At 53.7% G+C, this 17,330-nt stretch overlaps 1 protein-coding gene across 4 annotated transcripts in view; it reads right to left on the bottom strand.

The window, feature by feature from the left end:
- Positions 1–1,738, bottom strand: part of KCNA2 (potassium channel, voltage gated shaker related subfamily A, member 2) — an 11,185-nt gene extending 9,447 nt beyond the window's left edge. For 2 of the 4 annotated variants that reach the window (XM_014952911.1, XM_014952912.1), the window contains exon 1: positions 414–715. The gene's annotated coding sequence lies outside the window, so the exon portion shown is untranslated. The other 2 variants (XM_014952914.1, XM_014952913.1) reach the window with 2 other exon arrangements.
- Between the last annotated feature and the right edge of the window lie 15,592 nt (positions 1,739–17,330).

Below are 17,330 nucleotides of genomic sequence, written 5' to 3'. Positions count from 1 at the left end.
CCCAAGTCCACCTGCCCCCCCACCAGGATGGCTCCGAGGAGCCCCGAGCATCACGGTCCCGACCGCAGGATCCACGCGACCCGCATCCACCCTCCTCATCCTCCAAAAATCCACACTCCCCATCCACCCCACATACCCCACACCCCCTCCCCACGTGGGAATTGGACTCCCGTGGGCAAAATTTCTCACGGGGATGTTGAGGGTCTGGTCCCCGATGGGTGCCGGGTCATCAGCATCCCTGCTCCTAACGAGCGCTCCTTTAGGTCATCCCGCACTTGCCTGACACCGGGGAGATGCTCAACCCGGAGAGAGGTCCAACCAACCTCTCATTTTTTCTTCATTTTATTGTTTTTTTTCTCCCTCCCAACGAGAAAAATAAAATAAAATAAAAATAAAAACCCCAACCCTCTAACCTCCCTTCTTCAGCTCCAACTCCACTTGTCTACTTTGAGCCAGGATTACAGAACCGGGTAGGGGAGGCAGGTGGAAAATAACCCCGCGGTCCCGATCTCCTCGGCAAAGATTTCAGCCTCCTCGGGGCCATTTGTGCCCGTTGGTTCTTCTCCTCATCACCCCGGGTGCAGATATCGCCGCAGATCCCTCTTTTCTGGGAAATTTCCCTTTTCCCTGCGACCCTCCTCTCCCTTCTCCTTCTGCACTAGAAAAAATAGTACAACCCTGACAAGGCTTGCAGCATTCAACCGCTTGGCTTAACCCTTTTCTGCCAGGCCCGGAGCACAGGAGGTTGCATTTGTCCCAGTTTTTCTCCTTTTTCCTGCATTTTCTCCCCACCACCGGCTCCCCAGCGACTCGCTCAGGAGTTTGGCTGGATTTGACCTTCCCTGGCTCCCCCGAGCATCACGCAAAAACACCACAAACACCATCCTCCTGCCGCCGCAAAAAACACCCGGCAGCCACAAACCCCCATTTCACCAAAAAAAAAACAAAAACAACCAACCTTGAATTGCTTTTTATTTCTAAATTCTGCTTTTCGCCCTGCTTGGAAACTCTCTCCTCCCTTTTCTCCCTTCCCAAACACCCTCTCTGGTTTCTTTAACAGCGCAGAGATTTGCTTATTATTTATTTCTTAACGTGTTGATGTTTATTTGGCACGAGGTCCAGGCTTTCACCCTCCGAGTCTGAGCCCAAATTTTTGGTGCTGATCGGAGATGGTTATGGCATCATCTGAGTTGCCATCACGCATCCCAGCCCTCAGTTTCCCTGACTTTCTCCCCATCGCATGCTTTCCTAGCAAATATACCCGTCCTCCTCCTCCTCTCAAGCATCTTTGGGGTTAATTCATGCAAATTTGGGGGCTGGGAGCGTGGAGGAGGTGAAGATTTGCCCAAAGACCCCTCATTTTTCTCCCCCCCCTCCCCGCAGAGATGACTGCAGGCAGGAGCCATGCCGGGATTTCGGAGGGGTGAGACGTCGAGGACAAGGTCGCGTCTCCTCGACTGAAATACAAATCCCTCCATTTGCACAGTTTATGGGCAGGCTGTGTTTAAGCAGGGCAGCGGGCGGGGAAGAGGAGGGGGGGATGAAGGAAAGGATGCAAAGAAAAGGGGAGGGAGGGATTTGGGGGGGTGGGGGGGGAAGAGAAAAAGGCACCAACTTACAATTGGCTCTGCAGTCAGGCATGCGGCGAATGCACAAGCAGCCGCTCGGCTCCGCGCCCGGCACCGGCACCTCTCACCTCCGGCCCCCCAAAAACTCCAACCCCTGGAGTCAACCTCCGATGGCAGCAGAGCTTCTCCATGAATATTCATAAGATTAATACCCACCACCGGCTCCCCAGCGACTCGCTCAGGAGTTTGGCTGGATTTGACCTTCCCTGGCTCCCCCGAGCATCACGCAAAAACACCGCAAACACCATCCTCCTGCCGCCGCAAAAAACACCCGGCAGCCACAAACCCCCATTTCACCAAAAAAAAAACAAAAACAACCAACCTTGAATTGCTTTTTATTTCTAAATTCTGCTTTTCGCCCTGCTTGGAAACTCTCTCCTCCCTTTTCTCCCTTCCCAAACACCCTCTCTGGTTTCTTTAACAGCGCAGAGATTTGCTTATTATTTATTTCTTAACGTGTTGATGTTTATTTGGCACGAGGTCCAGGCTTCACCCTCCGAGTCTGAGCCCAAATTTTTGGTGCTGATCGGAGATGGTTATGGCATCATCTGAGTTGCCATCACGCATCCCAGCCCTCAGTTTCCCTGACTTTCTCCCCATCGCACGCTTTCCTAGCAAATATACCCGTCCTCCTCCTCCTCTCAAGCATCTTTGGGGTTAATTCATGCAAATTTGGGGGCTGGGAGCGTGGAGGAGGTGAAGATTTGCCCAAAGACCCCTCATTTTTCTCCCCCCCCTCCCCGCAGAGATGACTGCAGGCAGGAGCCATGCCGGGATTTCGGAGGGGTGAGACGTCGAGGACAAGGTCGCGTCTCCTCGACTGAAATACAAATCCCTCCATTTGCACAGTTTATGGGCAGGCTGTGTTTAAGCAGGGCAGCGGGCGGGGAAGAGGAGGGGGGGATGAAGGAAAGGATGCAAAGAAAAGGGGAGGGAGGGATTTGGGGGGGTGGGGGGGGAAGAGAAAAAGGCACCAACTTACAATTGGCTCTGCAGTCAGGCATGCGGCGAATGCACAAGCAGCCGCTCGGCTCCGCGCCCGGCACCGGCACCTCTCACCTCCGGCCCCCCAAAAACTCCAACCCCTGGAGTCAACCTCCGATGGCAGCAGAGCTTCTCCATGAATATTCATAAGATTAATATGAGCATCTTCCCCCCACCACCATCACCATCACCACCACCACCCCCTTCCCCTTCCTGCCTCCCTCCTCCCAAGCAAGAGACCTAGATTTCAACCACTGGGAAATAATCATATCCCTGGATACGTGATGCTGCTTTGCCGTGCGGCTCCCATCCATACCATTTTCTCCCTAATAGCCTGGATCTGCTCGGGGAGGTCTTTTTGGGGGGTGGAGAACCACCAGCTCTGCACAGGTTTGGGGAAGGAGATGGGGGCAGGATCGGACTTGCAGGGACCACACCGTCCTGCTCCTGGCTGGGGTGAGGAGGTATAAAGGAATAATTTTATATCACGTTGACTCACAGACCTCCCATCACAAGGAGGCATCTCCCACCCCCAAAGGAGGGAGGTGGACAAAGCTCCTCCAAACTTGGCATTAAGATCGATGGATCGACCCCTGCAACAGGGCAGGAGGGAGATGCCTCTGCTTGGATCTCTCAAGGAGAGCATCGGGGCAGCAACAAGTCCTGTAGGGCTCCTGCCACCCACCAGACACGGGCCCTGGAGGAGGTGGTGGAAATATTTCTGTTCCCATGTGCCACGGTCAAATTTGCAAGGGGCTGCCCAGGCTGGTGGCCATCACCACAGGGACAACAGCCTGAGGTGGGATGGGAGGGCATGGACCACCCTGAACAGCCAAGAAAATCAGTGCTAAGCACTAACCCAGCCAGGGGGTGTGGGGGACACAGTAGGGCCAGAATGTATTATTTTAGGTCCCTGAGGTGCCAGGACCTAAATGGGGCAGTGAGGGGGATGCCATCGCCCACCCCTCTCCTCCCAACACCCCTCTTCATCTTGAAATGAGAACTTATTTCCCCAAACCCCAGCCAGATTCCAATATTGAAAATGAATGAAAGTTGGGAATCCTTCGCTCCCTGCCACAAACAGCCCTTGGAGGTGGGGGTTTTCCTGCTGCACGCATCCAACTGGGCAGGAGGCTACTCTGGAGGAGGGGATTTTTTAATGTTTTCTGCATCATTTTAGCCTTTTCTGAAGGCAGATCTGCCATCGCAGGGTAGGCTGAATCCAAAAAATGATTTGCCCGAGGCTAATCCTTATGCAATATGCAGAAACTGAGGCCGGGCAGAGAACAATTCCAGCCCAATGGAATTTCTAACCTTATTCCTGCTGCCGCCTTGCGAAGGTTTTACAAAACCTGGGGGGGGGATTTGTCATATAAACAGCACCAGCTCCTTACCAGGAGCCAAAATCCTGTGTCTCCAGCAAACCGGGGGAATTTCTCTGAATTGAGTGACGCTCTCCTGATTTACTCTCCTAATTGTGGAGCTATTATCCCAGCCTGTGTGTCTGCACCCTCCCTCCCCCCCCGCCACACTGACAGCTCCCGTCGAACCCAGCCTTTCAGAGCCGGAGACGAGCTGATGCTCTGCACCCACTTGTCTGTTTTACAGGGGTTTCCCCAGCCCGTGTCTTCACATCGATTATTATAGTTAAAAAATTAAGTCCTTTCCGGAATATTTCTCTTATCCACGTGGACTTCGTAGGCATCCAAACTGGAAGTCGTACCCCAGCGTGTGTGTGGCCCCTGGGAAAGTCACTTGGTGTCAGGGTGTCCCAGGGACCAGGAGATCTGGTGCCCAGGTCCCATCAGGAAGCAGAGGAGCTCCCCTTGCTTTCCTGCCTTTATTTCCTGGGAAGCCCCCAAAGGCTGTTCAGACCTTCACAGGCTTCCAGCCAGCCTACACCTTACAAACAAAAGGCAAAAATGTGTTTTTTCCCCTTTTCCCCCCTCCCATCCCCCCCAGTATACTGGTGGAGAGTTTAGAAGATGCTCCATGATGGGGGCATGGATGAAACCCACAGGGTGTCCCCAGGAATGGCCTCATCCAGAACAGCAGAGCTCAAGCCCTAGAGTCACGTTGCAAAGCACGACCCACACCCAGCCCCACACCACAGCGACGTCCCAGGCACCCACGTTTCCCTGTGCTGCCATAAGCCCAGCTGCTCCCTCACTCCCTCCTGGGGAGGGCTGGGAGAAGCTCTCCAGAGAGGACAGACCATGTCCCACCACCTTCACACGTCCTGATGGTGGCTTCTCCCCGTAGTGTCCCTCCTGGGGACCCCATGCCACCTCCTGCAAAGCCAGAAGGAGTTTGAGGGCTGGAGAGGACACATGCCAGGAGGAAGAGCTGAGCTTGACCAAGGCTTGACCAAGGTGCTGAGCAGAGCAGGGTTGGACAAGGTGGGGTTCTGAGTCCCCATCTCCATCTGAGCCATCGCTTTCCAGCCAAAGGGGTTGACATAACTGGGCCCCGTGTCATTTTGGGAGCTGTGAAAGCTCTAAGTGGGTTCCCCAGGGCTGTGAGTCACCCTTCGGGGAAAGCATCCGACCTCCCACCGCTGCCTGCGTCAGAGGAGAGAGCTCCTGTCCCCCAGCACCCCGGCACCCACACCTCGGCGCGTGGTGGCAAGAAGAAGGGACGCCGAGAGACATGGGTGACCCCGATGTGGTGGCACAGCATCTAAAAGGGAAGGCAGCCAGGGAACATAGTGACACGGACCCGCGGAGCAGACTTTGCTCTTCCACAGCAGGTGCTGCTGGTGGATCCCAAAATATCGTGGTGAGATGGGTCAGAGCAGCTCCTCCTGTCTGGGAAGACGGGGGAAGATCAGGGGTTTGCCCAAGGTTATGCGGGGGAGGAGGAGCAGAGGAGAAAACGACCTGGGAGGATCTCCTGGTCCCTGGGAGGATCTCCAGGTCCCTGGGAGGATCTCCTGGTCATGGGAGAATCTCCCGGTCCATGGGAGAATCTCCTGGTCCACGGAAGAATCTCCAGGTCACTAGGAGGATCTGGTCCGTGGGAGGATCTCCTGCTCCATGGGAGGACCTCTGGGTCTATGGGAGAATCTCCCAATGCCTGGGAGGATTTCCTGACCCATGGGAGGATCTCCTGGCCCATGGGAAGATCTCCTGGTCCGCATGGGAGGACCTCTGGGTCTATGGGAGAATGTCCCAATGCCTGGGAGGATCTCCTGGCCCATGGGAGGATCTCCTGGCCCATGGGAGGATCTCCTGGCCGCTGGGAAGGCACACAAAGGAAAAACTGCAAATATGGCCTGTCTGCAAAGTTAATGTTCAACACATTCTCCCTCTCTATTTCTCCAAGGTGATTTTCCATAATAAAATTTCTGATTATTTTAAAAATAACTCCTTTGGGTGCTGCTCTGAGTTTTCATTTGGTCGAGATCACCGAGTTGCAACGTCTTTGCCTCCAAAGATGCTCCAACAGCCTGAACTGGAGAGAAGCCGGGCACCGTTCATTGAAAATAAAAGTCATTTAGCTCGACTGAAACACAGGAAAGAACTTTAGTTCTTGAGGGCTTTGGAGCTTGCCGAGGTGATGGTGAATATTTCATGCCAGGAGAGCTAATGGACCTGCTGCTGGGCCGGGGTGGGGGCCTCCCGCTTGGGCTGCTCCAGCCACTCTGGTTAAAAGGCTCTCAAAGCCGCTTTATTTCACTTGCACAAACGAAAAGGACAGGACAAGCCAAATTGGCAAAGGGAAAAGAAATCAATAGTCTCCTTCCAGCCAGGGGCGGGTGCTTTCAGCTCTGGAGAGAAATCCCTCTGGCTCACAAGCCTCGGCATCGCCCCTGGATAAAGCTCCCCCTTCTCTCCCCAGGGCTGGGGGTTTATTTAAGGGGTCAGCTGAGCCCCTGTGTCACCACAGGCTGGTTGTGGGCCACTGCCACCACGCTGAGGTGACCCAACCATGTTCCTCCAGTCCTCCTCCTTCCAGTCCTCCCGTGGGCCATACCAAAGGGACCAAGGAAGTAGAATCACTTTAGGGCTCCCAAAGTGTCTTCATCTGTGACACCAACCAAACCTGCCCAGCCAGGGCTGTTTGTGTGACCTCGAGCCAGAGGAGACATGATGAACATCTCATTTTCTCTCCAGTGATTCATTTTCCCCAGGTCTGAGCCAGCCCGTGCCCATCTGTGGGATGGAGCATCCCTCCGCCTCCAGAGGGGTGATGCTCACCAAGAAGTGAAACAGGGCCAAAAGTCCAAACCTTCTGGTTGTTGAGCTTAGGGAGGAGAAGACTAAGGGGAGATGGAAAAAACTCTGGTGGGGATGGCCAGCACCTGGAAGCAGACTGCCTTTGCCTTGAGGGAGCAGTTAGGTGACCTCAGGGTCCTCTCTGAATTGCCATGATGGGGCACCACCCCTTCCAGCCATCAGTTCTGGGACTGGTTCCCCATGCAGGTGACCAGGGTGACAGCATCTCCCATCACAGCACAAATGGGACAAGCAGCCCCACAGAGGCTATTTTTGGACCCCGTGGGTCTCAGCCTGAGTATTTGGTGTCTTCATCTGTGACACCAACCAAACCTGCCCAGCCAGGGCTGTTTGTGTGACCTCGAGCCAGAGGAGACATGATGAACATCTCATTTTCTCTCCAGTGATTCATTTTCCCCAGGTCTGAGCCAGCCCGTGCCCATCTGTGGGATGGAGCATCCCTCCGCCTCCAGAGGGGTGATGCTCACCAAGAAGTGAAACAGGGCCAAAAGTCCAAACCTTCTGGTTGTTGAGCTTAGGGAGGAGAAGACTAAGGGGAGATGGAAAAAACTCTGGTGGGGATGGCCAGCACCTGGAAGCAGACTGCCTTTGCCTTGAGGGAGCAGTTAGGTGACCTCAGGGTCCTCTCTGAATTGCCATGATGGGGCACCACCCCTTCCAGCCATCAGTTCTGGGACTGGTTCCCCATGCAGGTGACCAGGGTGACAGCATCTCCCATCACAGCACAAATGGGACAAGCAGCCCCACAGAGGCTGGGAGGATACCCCGTGGGTCTCAGCCTGAGTATTTGCTGGTGCGGGGTGGGGGGCCAAGAGCTACTGAAGGTCAGATGGGAGCATGGAGCAGGGTGAGATGTTCCCATCATCCCAGACACTCATCCCTCCCCAGGGAGCAGCAGGACTGCAAACCAGCCAGGAGGAAAAGTGGTTTGAGAGGATGATTTGCCTCTTCCTCCCCTGGGTGGGGGGCCAAGAGCTACTGAAGGTCAGATGGGAGCATGGAGCAGGGTGAGATGTTTCCATCATCCCAGACACTCATCCCTCCCCAGGGAGCAGCAGGACTGCAAACCAGCCAGGAGGAAAAGTGGTTTGAGAGGATGATTTGCCTCTTCCTCCTCCCCCACAGAGATGCTGCAGGGAGGAGATGCAGGTGGTGGCGATGTTCAGTCTGAGGAACATCTTCCCCATGGCTTGGTGGCACGGGCACGATGGCGGTGTGGGCATGGTGGCACCATGGAAGCTTCAGCCAGGAGATGGCACTGCATGGCACGGCACAGAGCACCCAGTCCATGGGCCAAATGCTGGGCTGGGCCAAGCACTGGGCCGTGCCAGCCCCATGGCCGTGCCAGATTGTGAGCTGTGCCAGACCATGGGCCAGGCCAAATCATGGGCATTGCCAGATTGTGAGCCATGCCAAATCATGGGCTGTGCCAAACTGCGGGGCCACACCAGGTCAGGGGCTTTGTTGAATCGTGGCTCGTGCCAGACTGGGAGATGAACCAAATCCCCAACCCCAACCTCACCATAAGCCCCCAGGTTCCCTCACCCTCCGGCCAAGCCCCCCATGTCTCCGCTGCCCAGTGTCCCCCTTCCCTGCAGGGTGTCCCCATGAAATGGCAGTGCCAGGGTGGAAAATTCCTAGCAGAAAATAATAAGATTTTGTGCATTTTCTGAAAGGGTTTGGATGAAATGCATTGTTTTAGCTCTGTTTTCAGCTGCCAGGAGCAGCTGGAGATGCCCCGTGGTGGTGGTGACATGGTGGTCCCCAGGAGCTCTGGGCTCGCTGTCCTTACCGGTGACTCAGGCAGGTGACACGGGGAGGACACAAGGTGACATGCCCAAGGCTACAGAGGGCAGGCAGTGTCAGAGCCCCCCCTGCTCCCCCCGGGATCCAGGTGAGCTCAGACCCCACAGCCCCCTCCCCTCCATCCACGGGGGACGCCACCGACTCGCAGCATCCTCTTCCCCGTCATCTCTCTGCCGTATTTACTATTTCTTCATCTCCCACCCCCTCTTTTGGGAAGAGACAGACTTCCCCGTTTCCATGGAAACCCTCCCCCTCTCCCCTCACTTCTTCAAAGAGGTTCTCATCCGTTTCTTTCAAAAATAGCTATTTTTAGCCGCGGCTTCCCCTTCTCCCCCTCCCCACCTTTCGCTCTCAGCTCACTCTGTCTCAGACAAGCAGCACCCACCGGGGCTGCAACCGCCGTGAGCACCCATGGGAGACACAGCACCACCCACGGGAGACACAGCACCACCCGTGGGGCTTGTGGCTCAGCTGGGTCAAGAGCAGCTTCAGTCCCTGCTCGGGTGCATGGTCCAGACCCTGTCAGTCCCCTTAATTTGTGCTTTGTTCCCCTGGGGGTGGGGAAATGGCTGGGGTATAAAGGAAACGGTTCTCTTCTGCAGGAAGGTCCTGGGAACATCTGAAATCCCCACCTCTCTGGGGCTGGTCCCTTGGGAACAACCACCACAGAATCAGAGTCACAGGATGGTTTGGGTTGGAAGGGAGCTTAAAGCCCCCCCAGTGCCACCCCTGCCCTGGGCAGGGACACCTCCCACCACACCAGGTTGCTCCAAGTAGCAAATGGGTGGTGTTAAGTTAAGGAGATTTCCACGAGGGAAATGATAACTTAGCCATCCCATGGGTAAACACGACGGCAGAGAGATGGCCAACCACCCTTGCAGAAGGATGTCGTGCCCCTCTGGTTGGAATGGAAAGGAAGATCCTTTCGGGTACCAACATCTGTTGGGAAGAGAGGAATTGAAGTGTCTAATACGAGGCCTCCTTAGCAAGGCAGGGCATGGGGAGAGGGGAAATACCCGGCAGGAGATTGACTCTGGCCTGGAAGAGCCCTTTTGCAGCATCCGGGAGAAGTCACAGTTGGAAGAGCTGGATGCTCAGTTGGAAGAGCTGGATGCTCTGGCTTGGAAAGAGGGAGGCGACACAGGTCATTAAAAGCCTGCAGGGAGGGGAGGTGGTGAGCAGGGAGTGATGAATCGCTAGTTCTTCGCACTGCGAGAAGGAAATGGCACCCAGGGAAATTTCCGAGCAGCAAATTTCAAGGCAGCGAGTGAAGGATTTATTGCTGACACGGTGCTGGTGGGCAGAGCTGGGCTGCTGGAGAAGGCCTGCGGCCACACAGTCCCCACGTGGGGATGCTCGGGTATGGAGGTGAGCAAAACACCAGCCAAAAGAACAGCAGAAACCAGCCCTTCGGCTGCCCAGCTCCTCCAGACCTTTATTTTGAGATGAATTTGTACATCACAAACCCAGGCTGCACCAGTGCTCGCTCCCTGTGTGGCTCCAAACCCTCTCAGCTGTGCTACTGCCACGGGGACATGTACCTGCTGCCCTTCATAACCTCTGGAGATGAAGCATGAGCCGTCCAGCCTGTTGTCACACCGTGCCACCCCCAGGCTGACCCACATCCCGCAGTCTCTGTGCCCTTCTCAGGTGCTCCCTCCAAAAGCCAACAGGTTGGTAGCCAAGGGGAGACCTTGGAGCCCCTTCCAGTCCCTCAAGGGGCTCCAGGAGAGATGGAGAGGGACTCTGGATCAGGGAGGGGAGCCCTAGGACAAGGGGGAATGGTTTTAAACCAAAAGAGTGGAGGTTTAGATGAGATGTGGGGCAGAACTTGTTTGGTGTGAGGGTGGTGAGATCCTGGCCCAGGTTGCCCCGAGAAGCTGTGGCTGCCCCATCCCTGGAGGGGTTCAAGGGCAGGTTGGAGGGGGCTTGGAGCAACCTGGTGTGGTGGGAGATGTCCCTGCCCAGGGCAGGGGGTGGCACTGGGTGGGCTTTAAGGTCCTTTATGACCCAGACCATTCTTTGATCCTATAAAATGCAACCTGGGGGAGATGAGCTGTTGGCACTGACCATGTCCGGTCCCTCTGCAGCTCTTTAGCACAGTGTCTTCTCCATGCATTTATCACCCCGGGTATGGGCTGAAAACCCTGCAAAACCCATGAGGTCTGGGTGTGCACCTCAAATCAAGGTTCTCCTGGGTCCCAGAGATGGGTTTAGTATGGGAACATTGCCCTCCACTCATCAGTGGCACCCTGGAAGTTGTCTCCTACTGTCCTTCAAGCAAACCCAGGTGACAACATGCCAGATGTGGCCCCTGGGCCTGTCCTTCCTCCAGGGCTGGTTTTGGCTGATGGTATTCATGCCACTACCTGCGTCTCAAAGTTTGTGACATCCTGTTTTTCACAGATGCTTAAGCACCCCCCCAGTTAACCACATGCCAACGGAAACCTGCAGCTGGAGGCACCACAGCCCTGAGGGCAGCTGAGACAGAGATCAAGGTCACGGCAAAAGTAGAAGCACCAAGAGCTGCTAAAACCCACTGGTCTGACTCTGAGCACCCCTAAACCAGAGGCTCCCTCCTCCCAGCCTTAATTCTGCCCCAGCCACCAACACCGACCGGGTTCTAATTTGGTCCCATCCAGTACAGCCACCCTGAGAGAATTTGGAAATAATTGCTGAAGCTGAGGCAAAGGGATTTAGCTCATCATGGGTCATCCACCACCCGGCTCATCTTCTCCAGCAGACCTGGAGCTCACAGCAAACCTACAGAACAAAGAGAGATGAAACCACACAACCCAGTCCCAGCACTCAACGCTGCTTTTCTAAGAATTTATTAGACCCTTTCAGACTCCTTGAGGCCAACAGGGTCAAACAAGATGTTTAGTAAAATTCAAGAATTCAAGGTTCTCCATCACTGTAGAGTTCCCCTACTTTGATCCTGCCCAAAGTGGTTACAGGAACACTTCGCTGCTGCTCTAGATCATAGAATGGTTTGGATTAGAAGGGACCTTAAAGCCCATCCAGTGCCACCCCCTGCCCTGGGCAGGGACACCTCCCACCACACCAGGTTGCTCCAAGCCCCCTCCAACCTGCCCTTGAACCCCTCCAGGGATGGGGCAGCCACAGCTTCTCGGGGCAACCTGGGCCAGGCTCTCACCACCCTCACACCAAACAAGTTCTTCCCCACATTTCATCTCCATCTCCCCTCTTTCAGGGTCAAACCCTTCCCCCTCCTCCTAGGGCTCCCCTCCCTGATCCAGAGTCCCTCCCCAACTTTTCTGGAGCCCCTTGAGGGACTGGAAGGGGCTCCAAGGTCTCCCTGGAGCCTTCTCTTCTCCAGGCTGAACCCCCCCAACTCTCTCAGCCCCCCCTCCCAGCAGAGGGGCTCCAGCCCTCCCAGCATCTCCTGTGGCCTCCTCTGGCCCCATCCAACAGCTCCATGTCCTTCTGGTGTTGGTGGCCCCAGAATCCCCCCCTTGCCCTGCTGGCCACGGGGCTGGGGATGCAGCCCAGGGTGTGGGGGGACTTTCTGGGCTGCCAGAGCACGTTGCTGGGTTGTGTGGAGCTTCTCACCCACCAACACCCCCAAAGTCCTTCTCCTCAGGGCTGCTCTCCATCCCTTCATCCCCCAGCCTGGATTTGTGCTTGGGGTCGTCCTGCCCCATGTGCAGGACCCTGCACTTGGCCTGGTTGAACCTCATGAGGTTCACAGGAACCAGCTCCTCCAGCCTCTCCTCTACACCCAGTCCTGAGCCCCCCCAGCTCAGCACCGGGAGCCTCCTTTGGGATTTCTCCCTGGATTTCAGTCCTAGGAATGGGATTTGCAAAAACATCCGCTCGCTCCGCCATCTCCAGCTGCTTCCCCCAAGCCAGGAATGTGCCTCTTGCTTTTTAAATTAAATCTGCAAATACCAGAAACAGGTGATTTAGAAGCAAAAGGAACCAGCAAAGTCTCCAGTTTTCAGCTGCTCTTGGAAATCCTCTCCTCGGAGGCTGTGGGAGCACGGGGGTGAGACCGCTCACAGCTGCTGATGATTAAATGTGGCTTGTAAAATCCTCATTTCTTTTTCCATTCTCGCTAGTCAATATTTTTCAGACAACCGGTAAACTAAAAAAAAACCCCTCTGACATGATTTGGCTGCTTTCGCTGGTTCAGCTCCAGAGCCAGCACCTCCGCTTTGCCAAAGCATCACCAGTGACAACCCTTCTTGTGACACTTATAATTAATATTTCAAGGATTTGCCTGGAGCTTCTTTGGTCTATAAAGGGAACACAGCTCTCTGGGTGGCTGGTGGGGACACTGGAAATGCACAGATTTTACCCCAAGTTTTGATTTCTCTACTGGAGTGAATTTTTCCTCCTGAGAATGGCATTAAATTTCAGGTGATTTCCTCCTGAAAAATGAGAGGATGCATCTCAAACCTCATCCTTGCACCGTCCTTCCCATCCCCAGCATCTCTCCCCCCCTGTCCCCATTTCAGCTCCAAACGCCACTCGCTGCGTGTTTCAGCCATTTTATTGAACTTTGCGTATGAAATAACAGTTTCAAGTTCTAATGAAAAAAGAAAAGAAAAAAAAAGACCATAAAAAAAAATAAATTCAACATCAGGTAAAAAAAATCACACAACCCATGAAAAAAAAAAATCAAAAATCACTTTTTTTTTTACCAGTAACTGAACACAAGGCCCAGGCGGCGGTGGAGGTCACCAGGACAACGGGATGCAGCAGCTTGTTTGAGCATCAGACTGGTGTGAAAAGAAGAAATTTAAACAATTGCAACACAGCTCCCCCGGCAAAACCGGCTCCCGAGAACCGCCTTTTACAACTCCACTCCTAAATTGCATCGTTTCTGTGGCACCTCGTTAGGCAGGATTTAGCCTTCCTGCGGAGAAGGCTGTATTTTTCCCAGTCTGAATTTCACAAGGCAATTATTTCACCCCTCAAACGTGCCCGACGCCTGTTCCAGCTGAGACAGTCGTGGAAAGGTTTCAGCATCACCCGGCCGCCCAGGAGAAGGAGGGAAAGCAAAGTCAAAATGATATCCAGCCATCTCAGCCCCAGGAAGATCCCGGAGAAATTAAATTGCATAGTAAAAGATGGGAAATGAAGAGACAGGAGCTGCTCCTGCGCTGGATGGTGGATGCAGCGGGACCCCAGGTGATGAATTAAGAGCCCGTTCTTCTGGAAAAATGCTAAATTCAGCCGTGGGGATCCCCGACCTTCAGCACTGAAGGTGATTTTCCTGCAAGACCTGAGCAATTTGAATAACCAAGTCCCACGTCCAAAACACTCCCAGGAGCACGAGGGATGTGGCAGCAAACACATCGTTTTGCATTAAAACCACCCTATTTCAAGCACTGGCTTACACTTTCCTGGCTACCTTTCCTTTTCATACCATCCCACTTGCAAGTCCAGCTCCTTCTATGACTTGTGTGTCACCAGATAAATTGTTCTGCTCCAAAATCCTCCTCGGGTTTAAAATGGGTTTAAAATGCAGCATTGGTGTGGCCTGGCCTGGCTGGAAAACTGATGTGTCACAAAAAACACCCCTCAGTGACAGTGGTATCTCAGAGCATCCCTTCTAAAGACGCCTGGATGGTGGTATCTCAGACAAGGCAGAAAAAAAAAAAGGTGAAAAGAAGCACAATTTACCTGTATCAGAGGCTGGTGGATGGAAATAGGGGGATTGCAGAGCTGGGTAATTTAATTCACCCAGGGCTGCTCCTTGGCTTTCGTCTCAGCCCAAGGGACAACGTTCCAGCTGACTCCCTGCCACGGGAAGAAAAGCCAGAGAGCGGGGAGCACGCCAGCCCCCAAAGCTTTTTTAGGGGAGAAAAACACTATCCCACAAATTCCTGCATTTTAAAAGGATTCAGTAGCAACAACAGCATTTGAACATCTGTCTCAGAAAACATCCAAGTGTGTGCGTAATTGAGGCCTCCAGGGAGCTCAGAGCCTGGTTTCTGAGACGTTCCTGCTGCAGGGTTTTCACCAGCCCCCGGGGGACGAGGCTGGAGGCCAGGACGGGACTGCAGGAATCCTGACTTTTTCCCCCAAATCTAGCAGGGACAAGCAAAGCATCCTGTTGGATGCTGTCTCTGAAAGCCTCCTCCAGCCACGCCGCTACGTCCCACCCCACCTTCTCTGCCCACCTTAGTGCCCTTCAACCTTTTTTGAGATGTTCTGCTTTCGAATTTTGCCCCCTTCTTAAATCTTGCACTTAAAAAACAGGTGGTTTGACGTCACCCTGCACCAGCCCAGCTCCCCACATCTCATTTTCCTGCCTACCCACCAGCCTGGACCCACTGGTAGAGCTCTCACCCCTTTGATCGCACCCCAAAATTAACAGGGGGAAGGGGGGAGGCAGCTGTGCTGGGGGCAGAGGAGGAACATGGACATTTTGGGTGTCTCGAGAGCACGGCAAACGGGTGGCATCTCAGAGATGCTCTCAGCATCTCGGAGCACAGCTTTGAAGGGCTATGAATAAAGATGAGCAGCCTGCGTTGGGATGATTATGGGAATCAATGCACGCTATTTTTTGGATCTTCTCTTGATGTCAGCCATCATTAAATCGCTCCCTTTTTTGTGTGTGTGTGTGTGTGTTTGTTTTTTCTTTTTTTTTTTTTAATCGACTGGATACATTTTTAATTTGTCTTCCCTTGCCAAATCCAGTCCTTCACCCTGAACGACGCCTCGACACGGCTTCCCTGATGCGATGGTTATCTCTAAAACGCACAAGGCGAGAGTCAGAGTCGTGGCAACACAGATGAATACACCGGACTGACAGTTAAAGACTATCAAACTCTCAATTATTTTGGAAAAAAAAGCACATTCACAATTAGCTGGCTCAGCGACCACAGAGAAAGGGACCCAACAGCGTGGAGCAACGTCGTCAACGCCGGTTATGTACAACACCGAGAAGAGGGTGGAATTTGGCAGGATTGTCACAGGTGGGAGATGTCCAGAGGGTGGGTCTGGGGGGAAGTTGGCATTTTTGCCCACCCAACCCACCGCCGGGACCCACCAGCCCCGAGGGGCAAAGGGATGTGGTTCTTCCCCATCCCTTTGTTTGTCAAAATACGCTTTTTGAACTGTAACAGAGAGAGACGCTTATAACAAAGTGGCTGTTGAAAACAGACGAGGTATAATTATGTTACATACACACGTGCCATAAAAAAAGCTCTTCTGTAACACCCCTGAAAAATAAAAAATAACTTTAGTACTGATACATTCTATCCCCCATTGTAAGGGCTACTAGATCATGTTCCAAAAGAAACTAAATTTAACACCTTTGGGACCAGGGCTTCCCAAGATCCAGGTCTGTGTTGCAAGCCAGAAAATCAATTCTCCTCCTGTTAATGTGATGTTATCCCCATGGGCAACTCAGGGCTGGGGTGGGGGGATGCTGGATCCGACCCCCAGTGGGTGTTTTGGCTGTTTGCACCCCAAAACCACCAGCATGGTAGAAAAGTGCTTTCTGGGTCAATCCCTCCAGATTTCAGAGCCGGGAAAGCTTTTGTTCAATCTCTTTTGCAGCCTGAAGAGCACGCTACGAACCCGTCACGCTGCAGGGAAGGCTGCAAACAAACAGATTTTGAAGCTTCTCAGTGGTTTTGGAGGTGAGATCTCCCCAAAAAGCCCAGCCCCATCTCCCCCAGGCTGCCAGCAGCTCCGTCCCCGGCAACAGGGAAGGGTCCACAGCTCAGTTATTTGGGGTTCCCAGTGATGGAAACAGGCTCAGCCCTCTCTCCCCAGACACTGGGGACTTTTAATTGTCTTTTTTAAGGGGTCTTTTTAAGGTCTTATATTTTTCATGGTCTGAGCATTAATTAATTTTGGTGCTGGGGAGCTGCAGGATGAGGGGGGGCACAGCTCCCCTCTGCAGGGGATGGGATGGGATGGATGCCCGGGAGGTGGGTTTTGGCTGGGCCACGTTAAGATACAATCAGCCACGACCCAAAAAAGCTCTGCCAGCCCCTCCTCGGCCCGCTCCGGCTGCGGCGGTGCCACAGTTACTGCCAGATCCCCAGGGATTTGCCAGCAGAGCAATTTGCTGGAGGATCCCACAGAGGAGCTCCCTCTCCCTCCCCCCTTCACTGGGCTGCCCTCGGTGATGGCCAAACACAAAGTTAATGAGAGCCACCGCTCCAATTAGCTTTAATTTGTGCAGGCGGCTCTCACAGCAGATTGATTTCACACTGTGGGGTGGCTTCACCTCCGTGATTCCCTGGCATCCCCTTATCCAGCCCTGGCACCCTCAGCTCATCATCCCCATGAGCTTCAGGGACCTGCTCCTCAAGGTTCTTCTACCATTCCTGGTCCCATCCCACCTCCCTCTGCACCTCGTCCTGCAAAATCCATGATGATAAACTCATTTATTTCTCCACAGCTCCATGGCCACAAGGGTTTCTACCATGCTGGGAATAAATGCAAACAAGCCCAAGGAGCAATGTCCCACTAAGGGCCAGATCCACACTTACTCTTTGTTCCCCAAGGCTGGGTTTTTCCACTTTTGTTTCTTTTCTTACCATCTCAGCCCATTCTCCCCAGCCCAGAGACTGGGGAGAGCCTAAGCAGAGCCCCAGAGACTTCTGCCTTTGGGATCTTAATTCCTTCTCCCATGAACAAGGTCTCCATCACCATTGATGCCATGACAGGAGGAGGAATTCAAGCT

Source organism: Calidris pugnax, unplaced genomic scaffold (assembly GCF_001431845.1).
Source record: "Calidris pugnax isolate Ruff unplaced genomic scaffold, ASM143184v1 scaffold214, whole genome shotgun sequence".
NCBI lineage: Eukaryota > Metazoa > Chordata > Aves > Charadriiformes > Scolopacidae > Calidris > Calidris pugnax.
Note: the sequence above shows the minus strand (reverse complement) of the source record. Positions and strands in the feature narration are given on the sequence as shown.